Below are 8,691 nucleotides of genomic sequence, written 5' to 3' on the forward strand. Positions count from 1 at the left end.
CTGAAAGCCTTCTCGGGTCCCTTCCAATCCCATTTTCTGGTCTGAGATCTTACCTCCTCTGGAGCCTCTGGGACTTGGTGTGAGTTTGGTTTGCTTTAGGCAACGCTATTGTCTGGTTCTTTGTGCTGGGAAGCCTTTGACCCCTGTTTCCCAGGCTCGGTATCCACTCCAGACTCTGCTCTGGCCTTTTCAGGCCAGTATCTGAGGCCGCTGACCTCCGCTTGTTTGCTCAATAGCTTTGTCCCCTCCCTTTCCCCACTACCCAACACTCCTGGTTCCTAAAGGCTTTCATCTGCCCCAAGAAAGGCTCCTGGGAGGACAGGGAGAACAATATAGAGAAAAGTTCAATGAGAGTCCGGTGGTGAAGGCTTGCTTTGCCCATTTCCTGCTGCCTTGGCCATGGTGCTCACCTCCATACCCTCAGTCATCCCTGCTGCCCTATGTGTCACGTTGGGCACATGTGCCACAGGCCAGCCGTCGGATGGCATCAAACTCTAAAATCTGCTCCAGCCCAGCTCTCTTTGGCTTGGCGTGAAAGCCCGGCTGGTGCCCGGAAGCCTATTGGTACATGTGCCCCAAGGACCCGTGGCGAGCCCATAGAGGAGACACTCACAGTCGCCTGTCCCACGGGAGCCTGCTGTGGGAGGCAGGGAGAGCTGATTCTAGAGAAAGGGGCTGTCACCTGGAGGAAGGATCCCTCTTATTCTATGGTTACAGAAGGGGAAAATGGAGCGAGGAACGGGTCAAGTCATTATGGCAAATTTGGAAGGGAATTTCAGGCCATACCCAGAACTGGAAAGATCTTCCATCTAGACTTTAAGTTTAGGGCTAGTATAAAACTCAGAGCTCAATGAAACAATGATTTCCTCTTCTCTACTTCCACACTACCCTGTCACCTGTGCTGGCCCCGGACATCCCTGCTCTGATGCATCTCAGTTTCCTCTCTATTTTATTTTCATATCCATCCCTACGACATATCCCCTTACAGACTGTACGTTTCTGGAAAGCAAGATTGTTTTATCTTTTCTCGGCATCCCCAGTCCCAAGTATACACCTGGTACCAAATGAATGCTTATCAAATAAGCCTGAATCTAATTGGAATTTCTGATGCCCTTCTAGGATCAAGGAGGGCTTAAATGGCCATGGGTGTCAGGAGGATGGCTGAGAAAACTCCTATACCCTGGGAAGTGTATTTGGGATCATTAATTTAAATCTAGAAAGTATCCAATATTCCACCCTTCCATCTAAAATCTATGATTTCTATGATTCTAGGTGAACTTCATAATTTCTTTTTTCCCCCCTGAGGCAATTGGGGTTAAGTGACTTGCCCAGGGTCACGTAGCCAGGAAGTGTTAAGTGTCTGAGGCCAAATTTGAACTCGGGTCCTCCTGACTTCAGGGCTGGTGCTTTATCCACTACGCCACCTCGCTCCTGAGCTTCATAATTTCAAGTATATAGAGAGAAGTAAAAAGATTTGCTTGGGCCTTATGTCATCATCATCAATAGCACTGTGTTAGGTCCTTTCCAAATTATCTCATTTGATCCTCACAACAACCCTGGGAATTAGGTGCTGTTATGACCCCATTGTACAGATGAGAAAACTGAGGCAAAGTTTGCCCAGTGTCATCCAGCTGGGACCAAGGCTGCATTTGAACTCAACTCTTTCTGACTCCAGACCTGGCACTCCAGCCATTGCACAATCTACTCTCTCCCCCATAACAGAAAAAATGCCGATGTGAAGCTAGAGAACTTGGGTTCAAATTACAGCTCTCTCAATTACAACCCATGGAATTTTGGTCAAGTCTTTCCAACGATTTCCTCATCTGACAAAGTTGTACTTGACCTCTAGACTCCATTCTATCTCTGAATCCTATGCGGTCAAGGCCATGTCCTGCCGTAAATAGCAAATGTGTGATTTGAACCAAGAACCTTTTCTTCTGATACCAGAACTCCTCCTCCAGGCACCGGCTTCCCACTTGTAGAAGACCAATTCCATTCTCTTCTTCAAGGCTCGTGGTTCAGTTGTTTGGGGGTTTTCCAGCAGTGTCCAGTCGGACTCTGTTGGACACATGAAGAGTTCTTCCTGACCACATTTTTGGGGGTTTCCTTAGCAGAGGGACTGGAATGGTTTGTCATGTCCTGCTGTAGCCCATTTGACAGATGAGAAAATGGAGGCAAACAGGGTGAAGTGACTTGCCCCGAGTCACACAGCTTAGAAGTGTATAAAATGGGGTATTGTTATTACAACAGGCTTGTTGTGAGGTTCAAATGAGGGTCTGCAGGGGCAGTGGTCAGGACACTGACTTTGTATTCAGGGAGCCGTGGGTTTGAATCCTATCCCTGATATGGACTAACTTTGTGACTAAGGTCAAGTCACTTAATCTCTCTGAGCCAGTTTCCTTATCTGTAAAGTAGTGATGAGAGAGCCTGTGTTCTGTAAGGGGCTTAAATGAGGTCATAGCTGTGAAGTGCTTTGCAAACCCTAAATCATAATCTGCCCGTCTGTTGCCACTATTACCATTAGTTAAGAACAAATGGGAATGGGAAAATAGAGGGAGTTTGGAGCCCGGCTCTCCCGGTCCCTTTAGCTGGGCTGCTTTGTGCCAACTAGAGAAAAAGTTATGGCCAGAAGGCAAGTGACTTAGCTAAAGTCACCTGATGAGTCAGGAGCAGGGATAGACGGAGAAATTCTCCCTGCCCTGTCACCTGATCCAACTCTTAGATAACCATTCCAAGAATCTCTAAGTAGGGGACAAGCTCTACAGGAGAGCCCTGCTAAGAAATGTCCTTAGGCGCCCGGGTTATAGGTCAGATGGCTTTATAAGGGACTCTCAACAAGACAGCCTCCTGGAAGGGCATCAGGACAAATCTGCCGGGTTCTCTCAGAATGAGAACTCTGGGCTCACCAGAAACCAGATCCAAAGCTGACTCCTCCACCCCAGAGAACCCTGGTCTCTCTTTGGCTCATTGTCCCCATCCCAGAGAACCTGTTGTGCCCAAGTTCCCTTTTTCATGTCGTGACCCAGTTTCTCCAATTGTCCTATTTAGTTATTCTGCCTTAGGTTATAATCTTTCCCTCTTAATGTTTGAGATAAAGCCTTTATATCTTTCGATTATAGAGATTCCTTCTTAATGTTTGACAGGATAAAGGTTTATCTCTTTTAGATGTCATTAGAATATCAGTAACCTCCCTCCATTGTGTCATCCTAGGGGCCTCCCCCACCATTAGGTTATCCCCACCTAGGTACCTCCCCCATTGTGTCCTTGTTCTTGGTATCCTATAGAAAAGCTTGCTGTCCCAATACTCGGGGCTATATCTTTGAGATGATAGTCTCATCTAGCCCTGGGATCAAACATGGATCCATTGGTCCCAGTATTTCTCTCCATTGAATAAATTATTGAAATGGTCTCTAATCTCTTGTCTTGCTCAGTTTCTTCGGCATTACAAACCATGGTCTCTTTTTGGCTCATTGTCCCCATCCCAGAAGACCATGGTCTCTCTTTGGTTCATTGTCCACCTCCCAGAGGATCATGGTCTCTCTTTGGCTCATTGTCCCCATCCCAGAGGGTGATGGTCTCTCTTTGGCTCATTGTCCCCACCCCAGAATAAAACTCAGGAGAAATATAAATGATGTATGACTCGTGCCTTGTTTTCCCCAAGAACAGCATCCTCATTCCTGCAGAAGTCCACAATCTGAAATACGAATGTAGGGTACGAGACAGCCTCCTTTACACCCACCGCAGAATATGCCTGGGGTGCCAAGGAGTCACCAAAGTCCATGAACAAATAGGCAACTATGAGGCGCTCAGATAACCCACTAGATGTGGCTGAAATAATACTCCCCCATCCACCTCAGGGCCACACCAACTGAGCAGCTCAAGCGATGGGACAGAGGTTTGCAAGATCCAGAACACCTGCCCTCGTGGCATGGCTGGTTCTGTTCAGTTTTAAGGAGATGAGGTAGAAGAGGAGGAAGAAGAGAAAGAAAAGGAAGAAGAAGAAGAGGGAAAGAGGAGGAGGAAAAAAGAAGAGAGGGAGGAGGAAGAAGAGAGAAGAAGAAAGAGAAAGAAGAAGAGGGAGAAGAGGAGGAAAAAGAAGAGGAAGAGGAAGAAGAGAGAAAAAAGAGAAAGAACAGAAAGAAGAGGGAGAGGAAGAAGAAGGGGAGAGGAGGAGGAGATAGAGGAGAAAAAAGAGAGGGAGGAGGAAGAAGAGAGAAGGAGAAAGAGAAAGAAGAAGATGAAGAGGAAGAGGGGGAGAAAGTGAAGAAGAGGAAGAGGAGCATGTAGCTTTCTTTCTTTCTTTTTTTGTTTTTATTTTTTTAATTGAGGATGTAGCTTTAAGATTTGCAAGATGCTTTACAAATATTTCATTTGATCCTCACAACACCCTAAGAGGCAGGTACTGTTATTATCCCCATTTTACAGACAAGGGAACAGATGACCTCTTCTGGTGAGCCTCCTCTTGCTTCTTAAATACTCCCAGGATTAAGGAAATCTGTTCTGAGAGGCTGAGCCCACTTCCAAGCTCTCTACCCTCTTGGAAATTCTGGAACTCCAGATCAGCCAGGAGGTAATTTGCCTCCTCGGCTACCCAGTCTCTGACCCGTGCTCTGAAAAGGAACCGGAAAGAAATCAGGAAACGGAGCTACAGAAACTCCCTTCCCAGGCTCAGCTAGGAAGCCCAGACCACATGCTGCCCCTACAAATTGCTGTTTTATGCCCGGGGTGGGATAGGATCGTGGTGGCTCAAGAAATCCCTTTACTCCTCCCTGACCCCTTGCTAGAGTTCAGCCTAGAAGTGCAAGGAAGAGAAAACATAGAAAAGGGAAGGGGAATAGAACCTTTCGTGGCTCACACTGAGGGATCACAGTGACCAGAAGTTCATACACTTCTCCCCCATAAGTCCGTCCTACTGAGCTGGAGTTAACTGTAAAGCCCCACACTGCTGCGGCAAGGCCCGTGTTTTGTAATATCATTTAGCTGATCCGGGGAAAGTCCTGGGATTGATGAGGGTCACGTGTCCCTTGAGAGAGAGCTTCTCTGTGCATGTGCTCCTTCTTCCCCTTCCACTGTGCATGGTTGTGGAAGAATCTGCCCTGGGTTTATGGAGAGAACAACTGGTCACTCTTCTTCTAAAGATGCCTTCTCAGCAGATGTTCTTGTGTTTGAGCTAATTTTGGCTCATGGCTGACTGCTAAGGGGAAGGATGCCTTCGAAGGTTCACAAGCTACGGTTTTAGGGCTGTGGGACCTACAGTTTTTCTGAACCAAAGAGAGCCATTTTCTGGGGAGCCCAACCTATAAGAGCAGGTACAAAGAAAGGGTACAAAGTGTGAGGAGTCATTATTTTTTATGAAAGTTTTTTATTTTCAAAATAGTTCATTTTCATTCACCCTTACAAAACCGTGTGTTCCAAAATTTTCCCCTCCTTTCTCCCCATCCCCTCAGACGGCAAATAATCCAGTATATGTTAAACATGTCCAATTTTTCTATATATATTTCCACAATATGCTGCACAAAGAGATTTTAAAGGAGGGAAAGGGACCTGTATGTGCCAAAATGTTTGTGGCAGCCCTCTTTGTAGTGGCAAGAAACTGGAAACTGAGTGGATGCCCATTAATTGGAGAATGGCTGCATAAATTGTGGTATATGACTGCTGCACAAAGAAAAATCAGATCAAAAAGGGAAAAACGAGAAAGAAAACAAAATATAAGCAAACAACAATAAAAAAGGTGTAAATACTATGTTGTGATCCACGCTCACTTCTCACAGTCCTCCCTCTGGGTGCAGCTGGCTTTCTCCAGATCAGAATTGATCATCATATAGTCTTGCTGTTGCTGTGTATAATGATCTCCTGGTTCTACTCACCTCAGCATCAGTTCATGTCAATCTCTCCAGGCCTCTCTGAAATCTTCCTTCTGGTCATTTCTTACAGAACAATAATATTCCCTAACATTCATAGACCACAATTTACCCAGCCATTCTCCAGTTGATGGGCATCCACTCAGTTTCCAGTTTCTAGGATTACAAACAGGGCTGCCACAAACATTTTGGCACATACGGGTCCCTTTCCCTCCTTTAAAATCTCTGTAGGATACAAACCCAATAGTGGATCAAAGGGTATGCACAGTTTTTTAGCCTTTTGAGCACAGTTCCAAATTGTTCTCCAGAACGGTTGGATCATTTCACAACTCCACCAACAATGTACCAGTGTCCCGCATCCCCTCCAACATTCCTCATTATCTTTTCCAGTCATCTTAGCCAATCTGAGAGGTGTGTAGTGGTAGCTCAGACTTGTCTTAATTTGCATGAGAAATGATTATTATTGACAAATATCTTGGAGATTCTCCCTGTTCTAACAAAGTCCTGACTCGAAGTTCAGTTCTTCAGAAGGACATTACTGATAATGAGATTACACTGACTCTCCAGATCTTGCTCAGACACCACCCATCCTTGCAAGGAATTTCATTTAGCTTGAGGAAGCCCACTGTGTTCCACTCAGGCTTGGGAGGGATGTACGTTCTTTGAACTGCTAACCTAAAGCTATGGATGGCCTGCCACACAGATACCTTCCCCCAAAAGATACTCAGTCCGGCTCCCATCACATTAACCAATCAGATTTGATGGCTTTTGATGGACCATCTGCTGTTTTGAAGGGTCTGCCATTATTGTCTTTGGTCTAAGACAGATGGCCAAATGACTTTTTTTTTAAATTAATAACCTGCTGCTCTTATTAATAAATTACCAAATTACCCCAAAACTATGTCTCTCAAATCTTTTTAAACTTCACACAACAAACAAGATCAGAGACAAAGTTAAAGCAGGTCCAGAAGAGGATGACTATAGAATGGCAAGAGCACTTAGGAATATGCCCTATGATAGCTAGTTAAATAAAATGGAGACCTGTAACCTGGAAAAGGCACGTGAATGCATTCTCATTCAAGTGTGGAGTGTATGTAGGAAGTCTTTAAAATATATATATTTTGTTTGTTTTTTGGGGGGTTGTGAGGCAGTTGGGGTTAAGTGACTTGCCCAGAGTCACACGGTTAGGAAGTGTTAAGGTCTGAGGGTGGGCTTGAATTCAGGTCCTCCTGACTCTAGGCCCTGGTGCCCTTTGCACTTGGCCATCTAGCTGCCCCCTGTCCTTAAATATCTGAAAGGCTAATTAGACTTGTCTTCAAAAGGCAGAGAAGTTAGAGGAGAACAGCAGGTCCGTATCAGCGCCAGTTGTTACTATCCTTATCAGCACCATCACCATCGTCCTACCTGTGCTGAAGATTATAATCAATCAATCAATCGATGAACAAGCATTTATTAGGTGCTCGGTACATGCCAGGGGCCTTGCAAGCACTGAGGATGCTAAAGAGACGGAAAATTAGAGCTGGCTTTAAAGGAGGTTGTATTCTAAAGAAGAGATGCAGTCCCCAATAAAGCTCCAGGCCCCGCCAGGTTGACCTTCTCAAGCCTAGAGGAATTAGCCTTGCCCCTGGAAGAGTCCTGTCATGGGAACAGGTCTCTATGGAGAGCTGAGCCCAGACTGGACAGAGCCAGTGCAGGGAGAAGATTAAGTTGGCAAAAGCCGTCCTGGAAGAATCCTGGAAAAACCGGCTGCCCTCCCAGACCTTCAAGGCCAGGAAGGGCGCTGAGGTGGTGAGTAAGGGAGAAGCTGAAAGAAAGGGTCAGAGGTGAGGATCCTGGGAGGATTTCCCAAGCAGAAGCAGCTGGGCCATCCTGTTCTGGTAGAAGTATGGTTAATATGGAAGAAGGAAAGGAGTGTCATTTTCAGTTCCCCCTGTTTGTCTACTGCCTGACCTTGGCCCTACAAAGTCCCTCTTTCAGAAACTGGAAAAGGTTATTTTCTCTTCTTCTTCCTCTCTTGCTCCCCATTTCCCACTCCCTTTCTCTCTCTCTTTCTTTCTTTCTCTTTTCTCTCTCTCCTTGTCACTCTCTCTCCTCTCTTTTCTCTCTCTGTCTCTCTTTGTCTCTCTCTGTCTCTGTCTCTCTCTCTGTCTCTCTGTCTCTGTCCCCTCCCCCCCCTTTCTCCTACTCTCCTTTCTGTCTGTCTCTTGCCATAACCAAACCTGTACCTGAACAGGAAACCCCTCCATGATGTTGCTGACAATTAACCCTCAGCCAGCTGGGCTTGGAGCCCGAGGGACTGTTCTGTGCAAAGTCACACAATCTCTTAAATACTCGGGCTACGCCCAAGCCTTCTCTCAGTCCTGGGGCTCCCTGACCTGGGGGTATCCATCCCCTTCTCCGGGTTAAGCTTTCGTCCTGGGGCTCGAGACACCGTCCAGGAGCACAGTCTCAATTTAATGTCATTCAACAAACACTTACTAGGGACCTACTGTGTGCGCAAGGCCCAGCGCTAACGTTAGGAATCCAAAGACCTAGTGACAACTTGGGGCCTGGGGCGGGGAGAACCTGCCCCGGAAGGTGGGCGATGTATTAGCGAGCGCGCACACCGGGAAGGGCGGAGAGGCTGCGGGGGCCGGTGCTCAGGCAGAAGGCGGCACCGAGAGTCTGCCCTGAAGGATGCCGGGATCCCGGAGGCAGCGGGAGGCGGCACTCAAACCCCGCTCTAAGGGATGGATTGTCTCACAGCTCGGACTCAGAAGCAGGAGGGGCTTCAGGACTCGCCGGCCGGAGGAGGAGCTCGGGCCCAAGAGCCCCCAGGGGCGAACGCGGT

This window comes from Antechinus flavipes, chromosome 4 (assembly GCF_016432865.1).
Source record: "Antechinus flavipes isolate AdamAnt ecotype Samford, QLD, Australia chromosome 4, AdamAnt_v2, whole genome shotgun sequence".
Taxonomy (NCBI): Eukaryota; Metazoa; Chordata; class Mammalia; order Dasyuromorphia; family Dasyuridae; genus Antechinus; species Antechinus flavipes.